Source organism: Cryptotermes secundus, unplaced genomic scaffold (genome assembly GCF_002891405.2).
Source record: "Cryptotermes secundus unplaced genomic scaffold, Csec_1.0 scaffold455, whole genome shotgun sequence".
NCBI lineage: Eukaryota > Metazoa > Arthropoda > Insecta > Blattodea > Kalotermitidae > Cryptotermes > Cryptotermes secundus.
Window position 1 is genome coordinate 678619 of NW_019734967.1, and position 26801 is coordinate 705419.

At 43.4% G+C, this 26801-nt stretch overlaps 2 protein-coding genes across 6 annotated transcripts in view; one reads left to right on the forward strand and one right to left on the reverse strand.

Moving 5' to 3' along the window:
* The window catches only part of LOC111869073 (sphingomyelin phosphodiesterase), a 122709-nt gene extending 102046 nt beyond the window's left edge, over positions 1–20663 (reverse strand). For all 5 annotated transcript variants that reach the window (XR_002843607.2, XR_002843608.2, XM_033753275.1 and 2 more), the window contains exon 1: positions 20453–20663. The gene's annotated coding sequence lies outside the window, so the exon portion shown is untranslated. The remainder of the gene's footprint in view (positions 1–20452) is intronic.
* Positions 20664–22609: 1946 nt separating this feature from the next.
* The window catches only part of LOC111869075, a gene marked incomplete at its 3' end in the record, with an annotated part of 93409 nt that continues 89217 nt past the window's right edge, over positions 22610–26801 (forward strand). The window contains exon 1 of the mRNA XM_023860281.2: positions 22610–22766. The remainder of the gene's footprint in view (positions 22767–26801) is intronic.

Below are 26801 nucleotides of genomic sequence, written 5' to 3' on the forward strand. Positions count from 1 at the left end.
CTAGCTTTAAAATTCTATCTTTAAGCAGATATGATACATTATTAAAACGTTTAAGGACGTGGAGGTATAACGCCACGCATTATGAATCATTGTAATGGATACAGTTAAATGGTCAGCTTCGCGTTCCGGTGGCTTTAACCTTCTGCAGAGATGGTTCGGAGGGCTTCAGAATCGATGTGAACGTAGTGACGAAGATAAAAGTTAAGATCAATGTCGGGAATCGAACCATGACCGAGCTACGAAAAACGATAATCAGGTTATGTCTCGATATGTGGGGAAGCCGGTAAGTAAGGCTATAAGGCTATATCACGACCAGAAGACCTACACGTACTGTGTGTCGAGTTTTCCCGGTAACACTGCACGCCGATTTGCCCGCCACCTACCGTTGATTGCGTGTATGAGTAAGTTGAACATGCTACGGGACTGGAAGTGAAACGAGAGGAAAGGACTGGGATGTTGCCAACAGAGAACAGGAAAAACCGCGGAGACTGTGTCGAAAAGGAGTCCCATGACTTCGCACTTTTCATATCGTGGTCGTAATAAAAAGTCTTGAATGATACGTCTTATAACCTTACTTTCTAATCGAGCCTCGAGTGAAACGTGATTTAGTGTTTGAATTCCGTGCCTTTCTTATGCATTCATTCAATTGAAACCTGCGTCCAATGAAGGCCACGGTCAAGAAAAATAAGTAGGTAAAGTTGTCCCTGTGCTTAATAAATTAAACACTACTCCGGGAAGATGTATGGGGCGTGGATGTATAGAACCAGATTTTCTTGACCTCGTCACTAGTTGGAGGTGATTGATCAGCTTCACGCTCAAGCCGTTTTACCCTCGGTACCCATTATATAGGAAGCTGGATCGAACACAAAACTGGTCTGGACGCGGGGCGAGGAGAAAATGTTACCCCTACGGGGACTAGAGGGCCGCCTCTGTGGTCTAGCGGTCAGAGTTCCCGGTTACACATCCAGAGGTTCCGGGTTCGATTCCCGGCGCTACCAGATTTTCTGAGTAGTGGGTCTGGAACGGGGTCCACTCAGCCTCGTGAGGATAATTGAGGAGCCATTTTAATGAAAAAGTAGCTTCTCTGGTCTAGAAAACCGAGAGTAACGGCCGTGGGGATCCGTTGCGCTGACCACGAGATGCCCTCTATCCGCAAAAGTTGGTATTAACTTCGCCTACAAGCGGCAGACGCTCGGTCGGTATATTTCGCTTGAGGACTAAAAAAGCTACGGAGTTCAGTAATAACAGCTAACACCTTTAACTCCTTCTGAAGGCATTACGACTCATGCCTGACGAAGGTTCTCCGGAGAATCTCGGACTGATCTCTACTACTCTCGAATTCATGAATGGACTCGCTCTTATCACTCCCACGCGGCCCGAATATAAGTCACGATGTCCAACAGTTCATTCCCTCTGTCGTCAGAGGAATCTGTTTTCCAGCGACCTGCTACCTAGCAACGACTAGTTCGTTACTATTCGTTGTAGCGGGAACGTGTTTTCCGAGCCGTTGCTCAGCGATGGACGTCTGCTCCGGCTCTCAGCCGTCATGTCATACTAGTCGAGGTACTATACTGACATTTGCCTGGTGGGACTGAAAAAGAAAACAGGAAAAACTTCAGTCAGGATAGCTGGTGTCCCGGCCGAAATTCGGACCGAGAACTTTCCGAATTGGTGTCCAGACCGCTGGCTCTGGGCGAACCTGCCCGATTTCAGGCACAAAGCAACGGAGATCTCACTACCCTCAAGTGTGGGGGACCAATGATCACGGAACGTGGCCATGTTTCAGCGTTCTCGGCTCTGGCACTGCGTCGTTTTCAGCAAACCCTCGTTATAAGAGACAATATCTGGCTGCGTATAATTGTGAAACTTTAGAGATGTCGAGACACTAAGAAGGTTCTGTAGATAGAAAACTATTTAAAATAAAAAAAAAAAGAACCCCAATATATAAACCTTCATGTAATCACACTGTGTTGCCATGCTTATTACGTGTATTGGCTATGTATCCTATTATGTACTTCCGTGAATACCCTTTCAATCGGTTATAACGGAGATCGACGATAACGGATATTCTGCCCCCCCCCATGCATATTAATCCGTTACAACGAGGTTTTACTGTATCTAAATTCATGCGGCCGTGACAATTTCAAGTCGCATAATTACGTAATTCAAGAGTAGACAAACTTTGCGGCCGATAGTGTGGGTTAGGGACTGCCAGTGTCTTGCCAGGCCGGAAGAGGTCAACGTAGTATTTTTGAAAAAGCGCAATAAACGCTGAGTGCTGCATAAACCGCCTATAATAAACTCCTTACGTCCCTGTGGGCAAAAAAATACGTTACTACACTGCTTGAGAGTTTTCTAAAAATTGTTGCTATAAATTAAAAATAATATTATAGGCAGATTTTTCACAATAGCTCCGCGGGACTGGTGAAAGACTCTCGCGGACCGGATCCGGCACGCGGGCCGCAGTTTGACACTCTTTCCTTACCCCTTATGGGACCAGACTCCTTGCGCAGTTAACAGCCGCGCGGCTACTCAAGAAATTCTCCGCCTTTTTATGTGACACGAAAGCAGTGTTCGCAAGAACCAATCACAGGACGCTATCCTGAGCCAGATGAATCTCATCCATATTATCGCGTCCTATCCTTCAACTCACATGTGAACATTTACGTTCAGCCGCCCGCGATGAAAACCCACGACTTTTAAGAGGACAATGAAAAAGTGTGGCGTAAAGTTATAGCATGACATCACTTTCTAAACAGCCTGTACGAGGAACTGCATTAAGTAAACCAGTTTACTGGACTGTCATGTCATGTTACCAGGATGCGCGATGAGTCAGGCGCCTCCAACAGGCAAGTCACCAACAGCGGATCCCTCGCTGACCGGGATTTACAGCTTAAACAAACAGAAGAAACGCTTGGCGGCCGCTGCGACCAAGCCCCCGCCCCCGTATCAACACCCAGTTCCTCACGCTTTCATAATCACCCGGTACCGTCGCAGGCTGATGTAGCGGGAGCACTCTGGACTAGTGTTCGGGAGACACTCGGTTCGAATCCAGGGCGGGACACCGGCTATACCGACTGTACTTTTTCGTCGTGTCCCTCAGTCCCTCTAGCCGAATGCTGGGCTAGTAACTCAATTAGGCCACCGGCCGCTGCCTTTCAAATCGTTTCCAATTCTTCGTTCAACCATGATCATGCCATCTGGTGCTATACAGTCCCGCTACTCAAAGCGACACACAGAACACAGTGTGCTACCAGAACCCGACAGCACAGTATCCCCAGCAGCACCGAAACCCATCACTGGAGACGAATCGCAGCCAGTTCCATCCAGCTAAAATCTTTAGCATGTCTTTCTCGCGGTTTCACTATGCTACCAGTGTTCTCTGTCACGGTTTTCACTGGCCGTTGCTTGATAACGTCTTCCAACTGTGGAGTTTCCGGGCTCACGTCTTCGCAGGCTGGCGGCCATCTCACACCAACATCTTACTCTCCTAACTGATGTCTCAGAGCTGTCCCGTAATCCAAGTCCAAGTCACGTCGCGGCTGACGGTCAGTCAGTCAGTCAGTAAGTCTTGGTATCGAGCACCCTCCTGGGGCTCATGTCCAGATATTTATTCCTCCTCGACTGTTACCGTCTTGTTTCTGTGGGGCGCCCTCTCTTACGAGAGGACGGGTCTGTCTTTTGCATATGCTGCTGGTCCTTGCCAGTGCAGTGTTTCTCGGGTCCTAGTCCCTTGGGACTTAAGACCATATTTTACTGTCTCACGTAATGGCAGCTGTTCCTCGTTATATAGCCTCGGCACGGAACGCACAGAAAACACCGCTTCCAACAGTTACTTCACTGTTGTGTGTTACGCAGCCATTACCTAGCAATGAATGTTTTCTAGCTCCACAGTTCTTGCTTTCAGCAAACATGCCACAACAGGAAATGCTGCACAGCACTTCTTTCACCGAAAAGTTATCGCTCCTGCTGTATTCTTGAGAAGTCGAAGGTTCGAATCTCGGTCTGAAGACGGGTACTACGACTGAAAATCTCTGTGGTTCTCTTCAGTCCCTCTAGAAAAATGCCAGGAAGGTGTCCAAATCAGGCCAAGACAAGATTTCCAGTTCATTATTCACTACCATCCAACCATTCGCCACTGGCAGCGTGACTAAATAAACCAAGTATAATCAGATAAACAATTATTGACACGTCCACTCCTTTAGCTCAGTCGGTATAGCGACTAGGTTACGGGCTGGACAACCGCGGTTCGATTCCCGGCATGAACAAAAGATTTCTTTATTCTCCATAGCGTCCAGACAGGCTCTTGGTGTCATCCATTCTCCTACACAATGGCTACTGAGAGGTCTTTCTTCGGGGGGTGGGGGTGGAAGAGCGGCCGGGGCACGAAGCTGGCCACTCACCTTCATCTGGTGCCAAGGTTCACAATAGTGGAGCTATAGCTCCACTCCCCTACTCCACTTCATGAAGCGGTGCTTAATTATTTCAGCATAAGGACAACTTTTCCATTACTCCTGACCGTGAAACTTACGGAAACCGTGTAAACCGCGTTTCACATTTCTCTATTTCTCTCCGACGTTAGACAGAAACACTTTTCGCTCCGATAAACATGTAGCGAGTTATGGCCACACGCGCGCAGGAACACATGGAAGCCCTCATGTAAAATCTTAGTTAGTTCTGTCCGACTTTAACCAAAACTAGAACGCCTTAATGAATTTTAGTAGTTGGGCGACAACCTCCAGCAAGTCAACACATCTCACAGAAGGTTGGCTGGCTCCTAAAGACGGTGTCCAAGCGACGGCGAAAGGAAAAATTCCTGCCGCTTCTGGAAATCGAACCTCGGTCGCTCAAACCATAATACACCCACAATGATGATTGAGGTATCCAGGACAACAAAAACAAGCAATCGTGGAAAAAATGGCCTAGTCTTATCTCAGAAACCAATAGTCCCTCATCCACACATGAAATTCGCAGCATTTTATGGGACCTAGAAGGTCATTACTGTGCTCAAAAGACACGATCACTAGTTCCTACCCGAGTGAGATGAATCCAGTCAACACCCTACCATTCTAATTCTTTAAGACCCATTTAATATTATCCACCCATCTATGTTAACTCTTCCAAGTGGTCTCTTTCCTTTAGGTTTTCCTATTATTATTATTATTATTATTATTATTATTATTATTANAAATTGTTGCCTAATTTTGCTCAGAGGTCTCCTAGAGACATGAGGATGTTTTACGTGCCGTAAATCTACGACACGGGACCCACGGCTTAAAGTCCCTCCCGGAGGACTTGTTCCATGAATTTTTCCGCTTTAGGTTTTCCTACCAATAATGTCTATGAACTTTTCTTGTCTGCCATAAAGGCTACAACTTTCATGGACGAACTGATTTCGGTTCGAATATCGGCAGACACGCCGTCTATCCTGACTGATTCTTTCGTGTTTTTCCTGAGAAACCCCATGTAAATACCGCTTCCTTCCAAATCCTTTCCAGTTTATCAGTATCGTTACCTACTGAAAGCATAGCTGAATTGTCCACAAAAGGTCGCTTTTATTGAAACGTTTCTGTATACTGTGAGTGTTTAACCAAATGTAATGACTGCAGAGCTACAGGCTCATAGAGAATGTACCAAAATACAGCAACCATAAATGATGGCGTGCCATTAGTTTTTGATATGTAATTGTGAAGGAGGGCAAAGCTGAACTCGTCGACAGGGCGTAGGCGAACAATTCCACCGAAGGAATGCGCTAAACGTCTTTATCAAGCTGGAATGGCGTCATAGCTGATAAAACGGACTTTTCAGGTCGACAACACTGTGATGAGGAGTTGATTCTTGTCAGCGAGGAACACGGCTAGATCATGGAACTGTCACAAGGACAAAGCGCACGCTCCCTCACAAACACGCGTGTCATTACTTTCCTCCAGGCAGCAGTCAAAATCATCAGGCCCGTTTTCCAGAAAATCACATTTTTAAGTTTCAGTTATGCGGCAAGAATGTCTATATTCTTCCAGCACCTGCCTACAATGAATTAACCCTTAAATAACGATCATATATAAAGTTCAGGTGCTAGCGAAGGGCGTACGTACATACAATATCATACAGACGGCAGACCCCCTCCCCCCAAAAAAGATTTTTTTTTGCACTCGGAGGGTGGGCCTTAAGAGTGTAAATCAGTAAAAATCTAAAGATACATATTGTTTCGTGATCACTTTCTCGTGCATTTCGGAAAAGCAAGTGGTATACCCTAACACACATAAAGCTATATAGTTTATATGGGGGAACGCGGTAGCGTAGTTGGTTGAGACACCATGCTACAGCCCACAAGGTCCCTGGTTCCATTCCCGATGAGGTAATTCGATTTTTCAATTGACCTAATCATTCCCGCCGCACTATGCTCCTGGGGTCGACTCAGTTTCTGACAGAAATGAGTACCAGGAATCTTCCTGGGCGTAAAGGACGGCCGGTGCTTAAGGCTGACAGCCTCACCGACGTCTGTGAGTGGACTGTCTAGAAAAAGTGGAAGCCTCGACGTCTGAACCTTATGGACCTCTGCGGCCTGTTATTGGAATAGCTTCACCTTTTTATGTCGTTTATTTAACAGCGTTATCTGTAGCTGAGACCATACACCGTCGAATTACTCAATGACAGTGGATGATGAACTGGAAAGGATGGGGAAGGAAGCGGACGGGATTATTTTAGTATTTGCCTAAAGGGGCTGAGGAAAACCACTAAAGAGACTCCGTAGGTAGTATCGATGTCCGAGCAGAGATTTGAACCGGGCAGCTCTCGAATACAAGTTTGGGCTCGCGATATGTTCACAACAGTTCCGACCTACGATGCTTCGCAAAGTACGAAGCAAATGAAGTGTTGCCCAGTGCTTAATTAAGCACCTGATGTAAGGAAGCGTTCAAGGGTGGAGATACAGTTCCACGAACTGTTACCTTTTTAGCCTACTTTCCTTATTAAAAAAAATAAAAGCAGAGTTTTGAGTTCACCTCGCTGTGTGTATGTATGTTTGCACCCCTTCCCCTTAAAAGAACTTCTAAACACCTTAACTGATAGTCATAAAACTTGGTATGTATACCATGTCCCATGAAGTCATCTCAAAGGCGTACTTCAGAAATCCTTTCCATCACTAACACCAACACTGCAGCCTCTCAAATTGTTGAGGTAATATTACTCGAATGCCTCAACAGATCGTCATGAAACTTGGTATGTATATCTTGCCACATGAAGCCATCTCAACGGCGTACTTCATAAATCACACCCATCATTAACACCAACATTGCAGCCCCTCAAACTGTTAAGGTAATATTACTTGAATGGTAATATTACACGAATGCCTCAACGGATCGTCATGAAATTTGGTATGTATATCTTGCCACATGAAGCCATCTCAATGGCGTACTTCATAAATACATGCCTTCAGTAATACGATCACTGCCGCCTCTAAAATTATATTGTTTCATCGACTTCATCACACATACATAGGCTTAATAAACTCTTTTTATTCTACTTGTATATTAAGCGAAAGGAAAGTAGACGATTAATTATTGCGAGAAATTAATGTTACACGTATTTATTTATGGTGTACTTAACGGCCCTGTCAGCACCTCAGGCTACACAACAGCGCGAATTCGAGGGAGAAGAAAATCTGATGAACTGGAGAGGGTGTGGATAGAAGCGGTTGTGGCTTATTTCAATGTTCTCTCCCGGACTGATGACAAGCACGAAAACCTTATCACGGTACTCTGAACCTCAGCTCAGATTCGAACCTAGTTCCTCCAGAATAAAGTCTATACCGACATGCTAGGTTACTTCAAGGTTATTACACTTCTACCAGTCCGTGCGGAGACTGAAAAGAGCTGCTGAAAGCACTACGCATAATGGCCGATAGCCAGTCCGAGACTCGAACCAGAGAATTAATTTCACATAACTGCACGGTAAGAACAAGTGTCTCCACTTTCAACATTATGAAGGGAAAATGTTCTTTGATCGTCAGCTTATCTGTACTTCCTGACGGAGAGATTTGAAAGAACAGACGCTTCAATCTTAGGCCCCCCATACACACACAGTTTTCCTGCCGATCGACCTGCAGGTAGAACTGACGGACTGACGGGTTTCCTACAGTCCAAACGATTGGCCGGCCGGCCGCACCACACACATCAGTTTTGCCTTTCACCCTTGAACTGTGCAGGCCGAACGGGAGGCCAAACTGTGAGTGTATGGGGGGCCTTACGCACATTAGCCGGCCCCCCCCCCCAGGGTGTGCACAAGGTTACATTCTACAAACATGAACTGTTCGGAACAGCTTCAGCAACGAGAGATAGGCCCATCTCAATGATTCTACCTATACACGACAACAAAACAAAGATATGCAGACACGCTGTAGTCCATTTTAGCGCATGTTAATGCAGTGTAGCAGTTTTAATATATTAAGACACCTGAATATGGCCGAAACATGTTGTGTTAAAAGCGTAAATGAAAAAAAGGAAACATTTGTTGCATTATTGACAGACTGTGTTATACATACACGTTTTATTAAGAGCATTGACCCATACTCAAATCAGTACATGTCTTCAGCAACAAACCGAAACGGGTATATGTTTGTCTACAAGTGCGTGGGAACAACTGCCATAACTTGTTATAACTATATGTAACTTCACCATGATGGTCCGCCATAGCTTAAGCGGTTAGTCGCTGGCTTACCACTGCAGCGGCCAGGGTTCGATCCCGGGTCTGGTCAAGTGGGATTTGTGGTGGACAAAGTGGCACTGGGGCCGGTTTTCTCCGAGTACTTCGGTTTCCCCTGCCAATCTTCATTCCATCAAATTCTCCATCATCATAATTACCCTCACCTATCATCTGGGGCTGGTAAAACAGGCCAGAAGTTGCCGCAGTATAAGGGACTTAGTCCCACCCCACTCATCATCATCATCAGTAATCTGTCAAGACGACAGGTCCACAGTCTCTTTCAAAACAATTCCTCCACTTAATGCGATCTAGAGCTTTCTCCTTCAAATGACAGTATCCTCTTCTGTCCCCAAGGTCATCCAGCATCTTCTTACGTCTTCTTCCTCGTCTTCTTGTCACTTCTATCCGCCCTTCTANACCCAAATATTTAAAACATTTCACATTCTCCACTTGTTTTTGGTCTATCTTTATTGTGACTGGGGTTGGTTGTCTCGAAATTTTCATTACTTTTGTTTTCTCCACATTCATTTCCATGCCATAGCACCTTCCAATTTCAATTAGTCTATCAATCATGCCCTGTAGCACAGTTTCTTCCTTAGCCATTAACACAAGGTCATCTGCATATTTCACTAGCAATAATAAAAACCTTCAGCATGAGAAATATACTTGCGTTATTACTGGTGTGCAGTGACTTCTTTAGTTATTTTGTATTTTCTATGTTGGACTTTCCGGATATCTTCATCCCCATGAGTTTGCAAGACTCCTGTTTGCTGTGTGCAAAATGTTGTCATATATTCATAAACATCCGGTGCTTTAAAAGCCGAAGACTCAGTTTGGAACTGCAGAAATATGATTTACATTTACATCATTTGGGCTTGGGTTCTGTCGACCATCGCATAAGAACAAAACACCCTTCACATAAGCTTGTGGGCAACGCATGTAAAGGCGAGCATTGCGAGTCACTCGAGCACGAACACGAGTAATGTGGACGCGCCTTAAGAAGGCCGGCGGCATATCAACGCCCATTCAAGTGAAAGTGTGATACTGTGGGCATGGACCTGTGTCCGGTCAGCCGGCCATTTCGTATGCAATTGAATTATCACAGGCAGTTCTCGCGAACACGAATACTTACGTCCCTTGAGGGTATCGTAACGCGAATCTCCATTTCCCACAGGCGCCATGTTCTAATTAGGGCGTTGAGTTTCCGTACAACAATTGACCAAAATAATTTCATTTCCTGAAACGAAACAAATTATCATCGAAAGCATATTCGACTATACTAACACTGGATACCCTAGTTACTATAGGATCCTGACGATGGTGTATAACACACTAATATATTGGGTTTTTAGACTTTATCTTATCTTAAAAACCAGGACGATGGATAAAGTCCAAAAACCCAATATATCACTGGAGACCCTATTATTCTACGAAATATGGCTATAAAACCGCTGAAAATTGTTACGAATCAGCAATATCTCATAAAAGATGCACAGCACAGTGTGAGAACTGGCTGGACAACACTGTGGTCGCTTCTTTCCGATTTTCATTTGCACGTGCTCATTTTTGTTTGGAAGAGATTTCGGGTGTGCGAGTTCGAGTGTGGATGACAAGGCAGGCCATGGGCACGCATTCATTTATAAAAGTTCGTAGGAGCGAAATTTCGTAATGCGAATTTTCATAAAGCGAGGGGCCCTGGCCCAGTTTATCTCTTGTCAAATTTCGGCAGTGCTGCTGACACTGTCATCTTCAGAACACGGTGAGAATAATCAGAGAATGTTAAAAAATGTAGGGGCTTAACTGAGAACTAATATATGTGAAGTTTCTTGAAACACGAGCATAATCCCCTCTGCCTGGATCTGCCGCCCGCATTCTTGGCAACTTACCTACTTTATCAAACATATTCCTGCACCTACATATCTTAACCTTGAAGAAGGAAGCAGTAAGTCCCTCCTACACGGTGTCACAACCCGGAAGATAACGGTCTTAACAATTACCGCAGCAGAAACCTCAAAGCTTACAGAAGGATACACCCAGGAAATGTCTACGGTCCGAAATTTTTCGGACCTTAAGTTTCATGTATGACTTCTGCTTTTGCTAATACGTCCCATGGTTTCAAAGGTTGCCTTCTTCAGGGCTAGAGTCCTTGGAAGGTTTAGGAGGCCTATTTAATTTGATTTGAAATTCTGACGGCACTGAATCTGTAGTGTATAGTCTTCTGGGTTGTAACGCCGTGTACTTCGGAGAGAGCCCAACATTTCGGAGGAACATATCGCCTCCATCTTCAGGTTAGAACAAGCCAAGTAATATACCGGCGTGGGACTAAGTGGCAAGCCACCAAGGGTATAACCACCGCTGTGAGAACCTCAGATCCTACATAATGAGAAATCTGCTAGGATTTGCAGGCAGAGGATCACCCGGCGCTCTACCCGCTGTTTGTTTACAGATTGTTTAGCCGCTGTTGTGTCTTGTGACACGGTTTACTTCCAATCTTGCCAGCGGAGCACTTCTTGGCGCGAGCCAGAGGAAAAGAATGGCCGGCAAGAGAGAACACTGACTCTACAGTCATTGGAGTGCGGCTGTACTCTGGGTGGAGTACACCCTACTGTGTACTGCCTACTACTAGACCTTCATTTATGCAAATTCAAATCTACTTCTGGGAGGTTAATCGAACTACATGCAGTCTGAAACCAGTTTCTGGTTCGTCAAATACTATAGAAGAAATGCATGAATTAAAACCTGTGGATTCTAACCAGATCTATATTTCTGAGTCACGTAGTATGAGCCGATATTGAGAAAATGCCGTATTTACGCATGTATAGGCCGCACAATTTTTGCCAAAAATTCAAGAGGAAAACTGGGGTGCGGCTTATATTCTAAATATTCGAAATCACACTTCATTTAAAAAAATATATATTCATAATTAGTAATACAGGGTGTAATACTCCTGAAATAATATTCCAAGAAAATTATTTTTTCTATAATTTCTGCCTGAAAATTGTGCTGCGGCCTATACACGCACGCGGCCTATACATGCGTAAATACGGTATACGACAATAATTAGATTTTAATTCATTTTCTCACAAAATAAAAAAAAAAAGGCCGTGGAAGCCCATAGAGTTGTGAGACGTCGATGCTCCCACACTTTCTAGACGATCGGCTCACAGATGGTGGTGAGCTTGTCAGCCTTATCTCCCAGGAAAATTCCTGGTACTCATATCTGTCAGTGGACGAGTCGATCCCAAGGCCACAGTGCGTTTATAGGTTTTGCGCCCTGATAAAAGCCAAGTCCAAGGTCTTTCCTAAACCCAAAATAAGATATAATGAACACACACGGTCGTCAAGACTGTTTTGTGGCCTCACAATGTGTGTAGCAACGAAGCGCGCAGACCCGTTATTAAGCAGCGACGATGAAACAGATTCACACGGCAACGTGTTCACGCAAAATTAAGGGGGAACTGCTGGACTATGAGGTTGGTGCGAGGAGGCCGCCAGCCTGGGAGTTAGTCACTTGTAAGGGAGTCTCAGAAGATAAGACTTAGTCGGTGAAGAGGAGAAACAGCGGTAAACGAAGTGAACGCGAACGCTTAAGAACCTCCATTGTTAGAAGCCGTTACCAGGGAACAACTGATGAAGACAGAGCATAGTGAAAAGACTTAGTTTGTGCTGTAGCGATTTGTAAAGTGTGGAAATTAGCAATGGCGCTATAGTTAAGTGTAGTCACGAGTCATGTGTGAGTGGTGGTCAATAAATCCAATCTGCAATCCAAACCCCATCTACAGTCACACTCATACACGCGACAATATTGTAAAACGAAATTACGAAATGAGTTAAACTGGCCATAAAACGGGCTACATAGGGGTCAGTCATATCTTAAAACAAAAAAAGAGAACACAGTCATACTTCGAATTTGAATTTGATTCCTTAAATTTCTGTATTTTATTTATTGATTTATGACCTCATTAGATTAACACGCATTAGACTTATACTCCGAATTTCGGACCTTCGACAGTTCCTTCAGAAAGTCCAAGATCCCAACGACCACTCTTCTTGCACCCTCTGCCAAGCTGATCCCCTTCTGAACTCTATCACAACCAGAGTTCAGTTACGTGAATTGCAAGAGACGCCGCAGATGACGGATTTTGATAAAATGTTAATGCGATTGTTTATAAAGCGGTTCGAACCGTGACGCTTAGCGATCCATGGTGTAATGCTCTACTGACTCGAATCGTAACCCTTGGCGATCCGTGGCAAAATATTTTGTCATGTCCGCTGAAAACCACAATTGTGAAGCCAGCGTAGACAGCCGTTGCTAGGGAACGACTCCGTAAAAACGCTCGTTGCTAGGCAATGCTTCAGCAACCGTCACATGATGGCCGCAACAGACACGCACACAATAGAAGTGCTGTTGGAAGCGGTATTTTCCTTGCGGTCCGTGCCGAGGCTATGAGATTTAAACTTAGCGGCGGTGAGGCCTATGATAGTTCAGCTGACTAACTGAAGTTTCAGAAACCTCTGTATACCTTGTATAAATGTTACTTAGTAGAGTGCAGTGACAAAGGGTGCACAGAGGCCACAGTGGCCTGATCGCCGTGACCGCGCGGATATACTCGAGCTGAAACTACGTTGCAACAAACGTAGCGCCGACTCCTCGTCGAAGAGGAAACCCCATTTCGAAACACGTACATGTCTAGGAGAGAATAAAAATATTGATCATGGATCTCGAAAAGACTTAAGCTAGGAAGGGCTATGCTGGCGAAGAGCAACAAATTAATAGATCGACCGAGAGTCTGCAGCAATCAGCTGATAGTTGCAGTTGTGACAACTGAGAAGTGAGCAGCTGGTAGCTGAGTCCGAGGTGAGTTCGGGAACTCAGAGGAAGTGGAACGTCCGCAGTTGGAAGCCGCTACCAAGCAATGGCTAGTGAAGACTGTCTTTGTGTGATAGTGATTTATAAAGTTTATTCACGAGTTGTGTGTTAAAGTGCCCAAGAAATCCGATTACCAGTCCAAACCCCGTCTACAGTCACAATGACGTGACAATAGTAATTAACTTATTTGTCCTTGCCACTGTTAATAGCTTAAATGTTAAATGTTACTTATGTCCCTTCACTGATTTTACAATAAATACAATAGAAGTGGGCGTAATAGGAATCAAAAGATTTTTAGAGAATGAACCCTGAGCTTCGGGAACATAACGCTCTACCTCCCACGTCATAATGAACTCAAATTACGATTTTTGGCTTCCGGCGCGTTTTAGCAAATGCAATAAACCTAAGCCTATGCGTAAGTACGGCTGTAAATGTGGCAGTGCCTCTACCACGTAGGACTGCTACAGTACAACGCTTGATATGTTACGGCGATCGTCTAAGGCAAGGGTCTCCAAACTACGGCCCGCGATGCGATTTTATCCGGCCCGCGAAAGTATTGTGCAGAAATGCGCCAAATGAACTAATTTTCCAATGAGTAATGGAATACTTGTTCATAGATTTCAAATTCATTAATTAAGATTGTGTTTAAAATATATTGATATTCCATATTATTTTAATATTAATATTCACAATTTTACTAATTCTGGACCGTATACTGCGCGGTATTTCTTCGTACTTGTTCGACCTCGATCGGCAGTGTCACTTCGTGGCAACGTAGGTAGCGCGAGCAGTTCGTTACTAGCCGTCTTGTGCACAAGACTTCTTGCAGTGGTGCAGTGTAATTGTAACAGATCATCACCACCTCAATTTAATTAGATTTTAAGAATGCAAAAAGAGTTCCATCATTCACATTAATTGTTTTATTAGAATTTGTTATGAAAATATGAGCATTTGCTGCTACTGTCTGTTGTCATTAATATACGATAATTTATTCTCACGTACTTTGTATTTAGTTTATGAAATTCTGTGCTTTCAATAAAACTAATATACCTAGAGTTATCAATTTCTCATTTTATCCGGCCCGTTGAAAGTGCTGAATTACCTAATGTGGCCCGCGTTTCGAAAAGTTTGGAGACCCCTGGTCTAAGGTGTCACACAACGCGTCATGAAGATGGAATGTTTGTCGTTCATTATGCAACATGAGCATTCTCGCAGGAAACCAGGAAAAACAGGTACCGAGCCGCCTAGCAACCAATGCTGCCGACCAGATAAGAGCTAGGGCGCTTAACTCATATAATTAGCGCGATGAAACCAAAGAAGACGAGTAGTACATGTAGCAGGAGCGCAGAAGTAAAACAATCGGTACGTTTTGATAGCAAAGCATTAAAAAAAAGGATCAGTTTGTAGATCCAGCTGTAGGTACGGGAGAATACTAAAAATTCATATTACAGAATTCGGGAATAAAGCTGAAAGCTAAATGCTAAGCCACTTGAGAACCTTGCGATGGTTCCGTGTTCTATAAGAACGTGGAACTGTCTGAACATCTAACAGAGACCATCCATTCGGAGGAGAACTTACGTGTTCTTTTAGTTAAAGCTTTTTCATAACGCTGCTAGTAGTTGGCTGTGCAGCGCCACTGGTAGGTCCTGTGGGTACTATGCCGGTATTCTGGCGAGACTGAGCAAAACCACGAACATTCCCAGTCAAAATAGCCGATGCCCAGGCCGATATGCGAACCAAGCATATCCCGTACAGTTGTTGTTGTTGTTGTTGTTGTTGTTATTGGAGAGTGTGGGTTTCCCCATGCACTTAGACCAGATATTGGTCCATTGTGCGTCCCCCTGTGATATTCTACCAGTCTCTATTCCATACCGGTACTGGTGCGTGCCATCAGTCCCGACTAAGCCAGCGAGTTCGGCCTCTACTGGCTCAGCGGTATCTCGATGCTTCCCCCATCTACCAGAGGTGTTAGAAACTACTGTTGGGCGGGAAATGCTATGACACGGGACCCACGGCTTAAAGTCCCTCCCGGAGGACTTGTTCCCTGAATTTTTCCGCCCTTAAAAATTCCACGACCTCCGCCGGGTTTGAACCCGTGTACCTTGAGTCACGGGGTGGGAACGTTACCTCTAGACTACGAAGGCCGCTATCCCGTACAGTTACCTACTGTTTTCTTATTTGCTACAGACCTGTCTTATTATCGAGAGGTGGGCATTGTGAAATTTGGTCTGTCTAGTGGGGTAAAGGCTTCATTTTGTGGAGATTACATGCATTTCGGGTTCTTTATAGCATATTCTCCTTATTTTGAAAAAAGTTATGGTATCGGCATACTTTCCTTATTTAAAAAAAAATATACGTAGGCTTCCGTGACTTTCATGCTGTCTTTGTGCCTGTGAATCCCCCTTATTAACTTTTCAATGCCCACACCAGTCTTTATGAAACTCAGTATGTATATCATGGCACCTGCTCCCTTCTCAACGGCATACTTCATAAACTCCTGTCATAAGTCTGTATATTCGTTCTACCGTTGCTAGGCAACGGCTCGGTAGACACTTTCCCGTGGCAATGAACAGACGCAACAATAGAAAACCTGTTGGAGGCATCTGTTTCTATGCGGTCCGTGTCGGATCAAAGAAAATGTCTGTGGGTCTGTCTGTGTATCTCCCGTAGTTGCTATGTAACAACACAGTCAAGTTCCCGCGACAACGAAGAATTGCTGGAGGCGTCGTTTTCTACGCGGTCAGTGTCGGATCAAAGAAAAATAGGTGATTATTGGCATAATATCTTCTTTAGTTCTTATGTTCTGTTCCCTCTCTGTTCTTGTGTGTGTTACTATACAATATTCTGATTACGATGACTATGTTATTGCATAATGAGGAGCTTCATAACTTGTACTCTTCTCCAAATATAATTAGAATAATGAAGTTAAAAAGGGTCCGATGGGCAGGTCATACAGGATGAACGGGGGAGAAATGGAAGCATATGTACCTAAGGTGGGGATGGTTGGTATGTCTGGCGCGGTTCACAACCGAGCGGCAGCCTGTGTTGCGGCCGGCGGTAGCATTTTCGAAAACCAGCTTTAAACACCAATCAATTCAAATTAAAGGTAATCTCACGAAGTTAACTTTACATTCATACTTTACATGTATCATGTATTATGCTGGTTTATTATTTTGTTCCGTTTATTGTCAGTAATCGTTACCTTCTATTCCGAGTTTAAAACGGCCATAACTCGTAACCGTCCAAAATCGGACACATGTTTATATGAACTTTTTTGATCACAAAGACCTAGGAAATCACCTCCTGCAGTTATGCCCTAAAGCCGTGAAACATCCTGTATATATGAAACGGGATCATTCTTGAGGAGCTAACAGCTGCTCAGCTGCTGAAATAATCCCCTGCCATTTATGGATGGTTCACTGCCCGTTTTCACTACAGCCCGCGGCAAGGTGAGACTCTGCCACCTGCTTCTGCTTTTTTTTATATATATATTCGCTTAGTGGGGGGTGGAGTCCAACTGGGTTCACTCGGCACGGCTGCCACTGATTGGCCTATTGTAGCCTGAACCGGGTGATTATGATGGAGAATTTGGTGGAATGAAGATTGGCAGGGGAAACCGAAGTACTCGGAGAAAACCCGCCCCAGCGCCACTTTGTCCACCACAAATCCACTTGATCACACACGGGATCGAACCCGGCCCGCCGCGGTGGGAAGCCAGCGACTAACCGCTTGAGCTATGGCGCGGCCTTCTGCTGGTTTCGTGATTGGCCTATTCTTCGATCCTGAAGACGGAGGGGTTATGTTCCTCTGAAACGTCGGACTGTCTGAGCTACACGGTGTTACGAACCGGAAAACCGTCCTCTTCATAACGCATGCTTCCCATATTTTAATCCTCACAACTTCAAGCAGAAGATGGAAGGTAAGACGCCACAACGATTCTCTGTCCTCGTCCGTATGACGTCTACACGCGACATTACAAGACTCCTCGTCGGTTCGTACGTCCTGCGACTGCAATTCTGGGCTGTTACAAAATATATTCGGCACTAACTGATCTACTTGTCGCCCCGGCGTAGTGTTTCCAAATTCCCGACAAACATGTATCTTTGGGATTTAGGAACGAGAAATCCAAATTTCCTGGAATTCCCGAAATAATAACTTATTCCGTAGTATTATTATGAATCAATATACTGTGACAAGATTATATAATTCAGTAACATGCAAAAATGGTCTCTACCTTATACTGACAACTGATAATAGATGGGAATATTAACCAGATAAATACCAAATAAAAATCATTTTAATAATAAAAAACGTAATACCACAAATGTTTAATATTTAAAGTTATCATTCCTAAAATTAATTTTTATAACACACAAAGTATGCGGTGGCGTGGTTGGTTGAGGCACTATGCTACAAGCCGAAAAGTCGCGGTTTCGAGTCCCGATGAGGTGATTTTTATTCAATTGACCTAATCCTTCTCAGCCGCACTATGGCCCTGGGGTCGACTCAGCCTCTAACAGAAATGAGTACCAGGAATCTTCCTGGAGGGTAAAGGGCGACCGGTGCGTAAAGCTGACAACCTTACCGCCATCTGTGAGCCGACTGTCTTGATAGCGTGGGAGTCTCGACGTCTCACAACCCTATGGGCCTCCATAGCCTGTTACAGGGGCAGCTTTACCTTTTACAAAGCATTAATTACTCTATCCGATTGTCTTCATCTTTTTTTCCTGAAGAATATTCCAGAAGTACAATTTTTCTTTTCATTTTGCGTTGACTTTGGTCGAACTGTCCAAGAGTGCGTCCGAAAACATCTTCAAGTGGGAAGTTCGGGTATACAAGTATGTTGCGTCACATAGGCTAATTTCCTTTTTTAACGATGAAAACACTTTGTCTGCTCGCCGATTTTTTTATTTTGCCGTCGAAATCGGTATTGGTTTTGCTAATTCAGATATTGGATCAGTCCCTGATTTAATTTCGGAATATGCCATAACAACGTTCACTTCATCAATCACGATTATGTGTCCGTTTCACCTGAACATGTATAACCTCTGCAGTTAAAACAGCATCATCGAATAACGTATGAATAAATATGCTAACGGTGTGCGAAGTGTTCAGTCAATGAATGCAAACCATGCGTCCGTAATTCAAACGTCAGCCATCTGAGTGATATGCAGTTAAATGGGGTGGATATGCATGCCTACCTTACAGCCAAAATCACCTGTAAAAGCTATAAGCCTGCACCGGCATATCCTGGTTGTTAATCCGGGTTCTCGTTACTCTGTAACCATTGAGTCAGTACCAAAAATGAGAAAAGTTTGTGTTCACCTTTTGAATTGTTTTTACACGAAAAGCATAATGGAGATTCCTGCCTGTCTGACCGTAAACTTGTTTCAGCTCCAACTCCACGGGGCAGAATCCTTTTGGAAGGCTGACAGTAGCACAGTTAGTGAAGACATTTCCAGTCCTTCGTAGGATCTGGAGATTAGCTGCTCACTTCACAACGGCCTGACGTAGGACCTTACCGCGTGCAGGTCAACTCTTCGTGGATAGTTTAGTATACGTTGAACGCGACAGACAAAAAATGCAAAGGACGTTCGAAGGGCATTTCATGAACGCTAACATACAAAAGCAGCAACCGTAAAATGTTCGGAATTACTGTGTCTTTCAACTTTGTCCATCGCCCGGTATTCTAAAAAACACTAGAGAACATATGCGATTGAGGTAAGGTCCTCCTAAAGGACCCAACAGAATAGGTGCCTCCCACTCACCTCAGGACGGACACAGATCCAGTTTCCGAAACGTTGTGTTCTCTTAGTGTTTTTCAGAATAAAGGACAATGGACAAAGTCCAAAAACCCAATAAATCCTAGTGTTATACACCATCGTCAGAGCCCTTTCGAATCCACGTAAAAAAATGTTGCGAATATTACGAAAAGCAAATTTTGTTCATAGAATGCTGAAAAGAACATCGTTTATTCTAACGTGAAAAATCTGTAACAATCACATTTGAGCACGGGCAGGTAAACTAAATGGAAACAACTTACTCCATTTTATTCTATAATTACACAAACTCGCATCAAATTCCTCCTTTTATCCCAGTTATAGAAGTAAACATAATTTCGGAACTCAAGAAGTATACTGACACAAAAATAAAAAATATATAAAAAAGTAAAGTATGTAATTACAACAAGATTTTGTCACACAAACGTCAATTGATACGGCGCCCGCACAACCAAATGCAATGTTTCATCAAAGCAGCGAAATCTGGACTTAAAGACAGAAAGGATACCACAGATCAGAAGCAGACTTTTGTGACTAGGTTTCAAATAGAAACATTCTGACATCCGATAGAATTGTATATATATCATGGACGAAAATATACTATTTTAACTGCTCTCGTATTTGGACGGTCTCTGGTGTATTCATTGTTCCTCTGGCTCACACACAGTCCATTTTCTTTCACACCCCGATATAAAGAAAGCAAAGGACAGAAAAAAAGTGAAACAACAATCTATGATTACCGACAGTTTTCCCAGTTTGTAGCAATATATTCATATTTACATGATTACTTTCCCCGGAAATAATATGTGGCGTTATTGTGTCCCTAATATCACAAAAACGGTCTTAAACGCAGGTCACATATCCCTTCATAGGAAGACGCAGAATTATTCTGATTCCTTAGGGTTAATATGGCTGATGGTACACGAAAGAAAATCATTATTGTGTTCGACTACGAATTTCACGGTGGAGCAATGCAACTTGCGCCGAAAAGTTACAGAATGCACTAATCTGTCCCGTTCTCAGAGTACGCGACTATGATTTAAAAATATCCCCCGCTATAAACACATTTACGTCTTAAATTCTTAAGATGGCAGTAACTTACCTGTCATTGACGATATCATGCGCCTTGAAACGAAGTATTAAAACATATCTGGAATCTTTACACTTACGCGGTTACAGTACACAAACATTCACACCGACTAATAACGGAACACACACTTCACAACCCCAACGGAGGCGAGGGAGACGACTGATACCATGGAGACGATTGAAACACAGCTGTTTTGGTGGTTTTGGACGACGGAAACGTAGCGCTGTGAGCAGCTACGCGAAACAACATAACATCACGTCTGCGAGTTCCGCCCTCCAGCGGGACTGTGAGAAACTATTCGTCAGTCGAGCCTCTTCCGCCATCTATCGACAGGAACCTAAACAATTTCCGTAACATATTCAGTATAATGTTCGAACATTTATCAGTTGAACACACTCACTGACTCAGTTAAGTTAAAGATTAAACAAATAAGAGAACACCGAAGTGGCGAAGGAATTAACATACATAAAATTAACTGAATAAATACGTAACAAAAAAAAAAAAGGACCATTCATCCAAATAATATTTAAGAATTCGGTCCCCGTCTCACAGAAAACACACATGACTCGGTAAACAAAGACTGATCAATTACTGCTTTTTCGGCAAATAGTAACCGTCTAATCTGAGTATTTTACGAAACCCATACATATACTCTGTCAGCAAAATTCAGAGTGTTATAATGTTAAAGCTGATAGCATATAAAGCAACGGCAGAGAATAAGACAAAACCATTGTCTAGAAAATATTCTATAGGCAGGAGAGTTCGTCTGGGAACAAACCACATTAACCTCTTATAGCCCAGCGGTTAATATATGTACCACCCGCCTTAACATATTAAAATTCCGCATTCCCAAAATAGACAGCAATTGTTTCCCTAAGGCCCCCCATACACACACAGTTTGGCCTCCCGTTCGGCCTGCACAGTTCACGGCTGAAAGGCAAAACTGATGTGTGTGGTGCGGCCGGCCAATCGTTTGGACTGTAGGAAACCCGTCAGTCCGTCAGTTCTACCTGCAGGTCGATCGGCAGGCCAAACTGAGTGTGTATGGGGGGCCTAAGCAGCATTAATCGGTTGGTCTTTGTAGCGGAGAAGTGCTCTGTTTCCTGTGAGATAAAAAGTAAGGTAAAGCTATCCATGTAGCAGGCCGTGAAGGCCCATAGGTTTGTGAGACGTCGAGGCCCCCGAGAGGTATGAACCAAATATTTATGTACTATCTAGAATATCAGGTGCACACGGTAGCTTAGTTAGTTGCGGAACTATGCTACAAGCCGGAAGGTCACAGGTTCGATTCCCGATGAGGTCATTGGATTACGCTTAAACTAATTCTTCCAGCCGCACTACGACCCTGCGATCGACTCAGCCTCTAACAGAAATGAGTACCAGGAATCTTCCTGGAGGTAAAGGGCGGCCGTCGCGTAAGGCTGATAACCTCACCGCCGTCTGTAAGCCGATTGTCTAGAAAATGTGGGATCCTCGACGTTTCACAACGTTATGGGCCTCTACGGTCTGTTACAGAGATAGCATTACCTTATATATATATATATATATATATATATATATATATATATATATACACATATAGACAAGACATCNCCTACTTCCTGCTGTTTAGGCCCAAGAATTTTCCTCGGCACTTTGCTCTCATAACCTCTCTCTGTATATTCTTCCCCTAATGTGAGAAACCAAGTTTCACACCCATACAAAACTAAAGGAAAAACTGAGGTTTTGCATATTCAGATCTTTATATTTGTATACAATAGACAAACGAAGGCAAATAATTCTGAACTTAACGTATTTGGATTTTGCCACTATTGAAAAAGAAATCTTTCACATCCTGACGATCGATGCAGTGTGTTCTTCCGAAAAGCACCAGACCGCACTCTTACACATTTCATTCAGCTTGATGTTAGTACCAAATTATGCCTTCCACGTTGTAAGTAGACGGAAAGGGAACAGTAAATGTACGTATACCACAGAATTTGTAAACGCGCAAAATTCCCATTGGCAATGCGATGAACGCGTCAAAATTTCCATGAATTTTGTACTGCGACATTTTCTGTTTCCTATCGAAACTCTGTTAAAGTAGTACGTTATTTCCATATGAGATGGCGACACCAGTCATAACATTGCAGGCATGCTGCATGATATGTGTGGACGCCGGGATGTTTGGTTTAGTGCAGTATGCACGTGAGGCAGGTGTATACATGTTACGCAAAGAATGCTGGCCGTGTGACCGGACGTACGAAGCCGCAATGAGGGCTGTGCACTAATTCCGCTCCTGAATATTTGCTGGTCAAATTGTGCAACAACATCTTGTGCTGTAGAGGTAAGACTGCATTATTATAGAATTTACTGAAACAATATTAGTGTGGTTTTACTTCAATTGGATAGCAAAGATCTCTGCAGACGTTGTCTGTTTCAGTTTTCTGATGTACTCAAAATTTATGTGAGAAAATGAAAACAAAAGGAAGTTTTATAACGTTTCGCAACAAAATTACGAATCGTTCATTAGCCAGTGAGATCAGAAATTATTCTGATGACGAATTCGTACACCAAGGAAATGTAATTTGAAATACTTTATATACGTATGATACATCGTATACGGAACCCACAGTACTGGGAACTATATACCAATTCTTAATTTTTGTATCATTCGGCCTTCCTTAAACTACATCGCATTAATTTTTTAGCGTAATTAATTTTATTGCTATATGCTTGCCAATACCTTCAAGCTTATTCCAGACGTATGTATGATATTCAGATTGTTATAATAAATTTGGTGTGTGAATTGTAATGTGGTTATTAGTCTTCAGTTCCTCGTGTAATTTACTGAGAATTTTGGTTTCCGTGGATTTATTTCAGTATATAACTGGAAGTTAACATTACTTCGCAAAGACGTTACCTAGTCATGGCTCTCGAACGCTGTGCTACTTCTCTGTTTATTTATGTCCTTATTTTAACAACATGATTTTCAGGTTTTCAGTGATATTTATGTCTGTTCATGTTCGCCTGCAGTTTGTTGTTGTTACTGTGTGGATTGTGTTTGAATTGTGCAACATGTGTTGAGGTTTCCTGTCCAGGTGTATCTAATTCGTGATGCGTGTTGTCTCTCCTAGTCTAGACTTTCTGTATGACAGATGCTGGTAGTGTTTGCTGATAGTACAGGTCTGAGTCGCCTTGTTTTTGAACCAAAATAGGCCTTATTTATGTAATATCGATAATTTGAATTGAAAATACGTGGATTTATATAAGGTATACAAGGAACGAACAACATTAGGACCAAATTTTGGCGAAATTTGAAATCATGGCTACATTTCTTCATCTTGAAAATAACTTGGGGGAGGATCTGTGAGACACTTCTCTATACTGTCTGTTATGTTGTTTCTATTCTCATGCACATTTGTATATGATTGTTTGGTTCTCATACAGAACCGGCACAAATAATAGCTGCTCAGTAATTACCCCGTTTGCTGCAGATAATGTGAAATAATGCCGCTGTAGTCTATATACATAACCCTAAAACATGCATTAACATATTACAAAGCCAGCCGGATTACGCAGCTCAACTGTTACTACTCCTGCAATATTGATCAAACAACTCAGGACTGCTAAGTCGTAATGTTTCTGACGGGGTTGTAAACATGACTCTCGTTTTCGGCAATTTCTGCCGATTGTCAGCACTCCCTCTGAGACGGCCAATACAGCCTCCATGAGGATTCAGTACTTACATTTAACGTGAATAGCTTCGCCTGGACTTGTGCCAGTCAGAAAATGCTAATGACGTTCTTTCGTCATTTGTGTTATTGTGGTTTCCTCCTTCATCACGTGAGGTACGTTAATAGGCCAACGTGTACGAATTCTGTCATCTTTTAATTCGGTGTTTACTTATTTATCTGTTCACCTTTTCTGTCCATGTTCATTTCTATTTTACGTTATCATGTTCTTTCTTGTCTCGCGTATTCAGTGTCTCATATTTCCATTTCTTTGCACAAGTATACCACGTGGCTTTTTATACGTGTCTTGTAGCCCGTTGGGGTGTAAGGCCATGCTTTCATGTGTATTTGTGGCCAGAAACTCGAGGTAGTCGCCCAGTTTAAGAAATAAGGGGTCTGCATATAAGAATTTAACATCTTTCTTCTGAGATATAGTCCAGCGATCCTTAAGCATGTGTTTTGCATCATCTTAAATGTTTACGGTCTGAACTTATGTTAAGATCCGTCTTGAATTGAAGTTGGAAGGCAACGCGGCCCAAGCTGAATGCGTTGCAAATGTCGAAAAGGGCTTTGTAAATAGCAGCTAAACAAATGCGTAGCATGGCCATTATGGCTCAGTTGCCCAGTTTGATTGTAGGCTATCAGTCGAGAGAGAGTTGCATGTTTCAGAAAATTAGCGAGTTTTTGTTTTCTGATGCTGGCTCTAGAAGCTGCAGATCTCTTGGCGTCACCCTTTCGGCCAGAACAGACGTGTGCTGCTTTTCGTTACTGAATTACTGTACTAAGGATTCAAATTTAACTTAGTGGACCACAAATCGTTAAGCAAAGCGATGTGCCCGATTTGACGCAGCATTCAAATATAAATTTTATATAAAGATAAATTAATTTAGTCGCAAGATCCGAGACTATGAGGTTGCCAACAGCATGTAAAGGGACAGTGGCTTGTGTCGTACTCGGATGATCATAACTGTTCCATATTGTCTCCTAGTGGCGAATAAATTAAACTCAGTAACGCTGATGCTGGTAGGTTTGGCCGCAACTCCCTTGAGATTCTCATGTTATCCTGTTCCCTAGTCCGGCCAGCCAGATATGTTTACCTGCCCTTCATTACATATAAGGGAGTGTATCTCTCATTAGCGGACATCCCTTTTAATTAACTCATTTTTATATTAACTATAATAACCCTGAAGCGAGAGATGAACCAAAGGCGGGAGGACACGAAGGTTCTGGTCGGCGGTGCGTTACTACATTCTTCCGCGAACCACAATTGAGACTCGTTTCGCATGGCACGAGCGCACATTTGACCACTGCGGCTGTCCCCATTTCCCTGCTGTACAGTCGACCTGTGTCGCGGCACGCTCCCGTGTGTCTGTCGTATGCGATGCCTTCACCTTCACTTGCCCCGGATGGAAACCGGCAGAGAAAACAGCAGTAAACTGAGAAGTTGAACGGTACTTCAGTCAGAGAGGGCGACCCATATCAACAAACCTGCAGGTGTCTCAACAGTAATAAAAATCCGGTCTTGGACCACGGATGGGGCTTGGCACCAAGACAGGCTAGCCGACTGACCGTCGGTCGTAACATAACTTCGACTTTAGTTGAGTCCGTTCAGAGTTGCTCTTGTGAGAAGTGAGAAGCTGAGGGAGAGTTCGGGAACCTAGGGGAAGGGGGATAACCGCCGTTTGAAACGCTACCAAGCTACAGCTAATGAAGACTGAGAAGAATTTTTGTGTTGTAGTTAACAGTGATCTTTGGAGTGTGTAACTCAGTGAGACTGTCGTAGTTATTTGTAGTTACGTGTCTAAGTGTCCAGTAAATCCACTTACCAATCTCAACCTCGTCTCTAGTCACAATCACGTGATAGTCGTTATTAATTTTATACAGATTTTTTGAAAATGTGGCACAGTTTAGATATTTGGGAACGACGAAAGCAAATCAAAACCTGATTCAAGAAGAAATTAAGAGGAGACTGAACTCGGGTAATGCTTGCAGCGCAGGATAGAGAGGAATGGAAGGGCTTGATAAGGGAGGCCAAGGCCCGACATCGGGCTGTTGCGCCATAGAAGAAGAAGAATGCTTACTACCATTCAGTCGAGAACCTTTTGTCTTCTCGTCTGCTGTCTAAAAACGTAAAAATTAAAAAAATTTCCCGTGGTTCTGTACGACTGTGGAACTTTGTTTCTGACATTAAGAGGCGAGCACAGACTGAGGGTGTTTGAGAACAGGATGCTGAAGAGAATATTTGGACCGAAGAGAAATGGAATGATAAGAGGCTGGAGGAAATAGCATATTTAGGAGCTCCACAACTTGCACTCTTGGCCAAATGTAATTAGAATGAACGAGTCAAGAAAGATGAAATTATCATGGCATGTAGTACGCACGAGAGCGGGGTGCATACAGAGTTCTTTGGGGAAAACCAGAAGGAAAGAGCCACTAGGAAGACCTAGACGTAGGTGGAAGATTAATATTGAAATGGATCTTATATAGGATGCGCTGGTATGGACTGGATTCATCTGACTCAGGATAGGGCCAGTGGAGGGCTCTTGTGAATGCAGTAACGAACCTTCGGGTTGCATAAAATGCTGGGAATTTCTTGAGTGGCTGAGCGACTGACGGCTTCTCAAGAAGGGCTCAGTTCCACGGAGTTA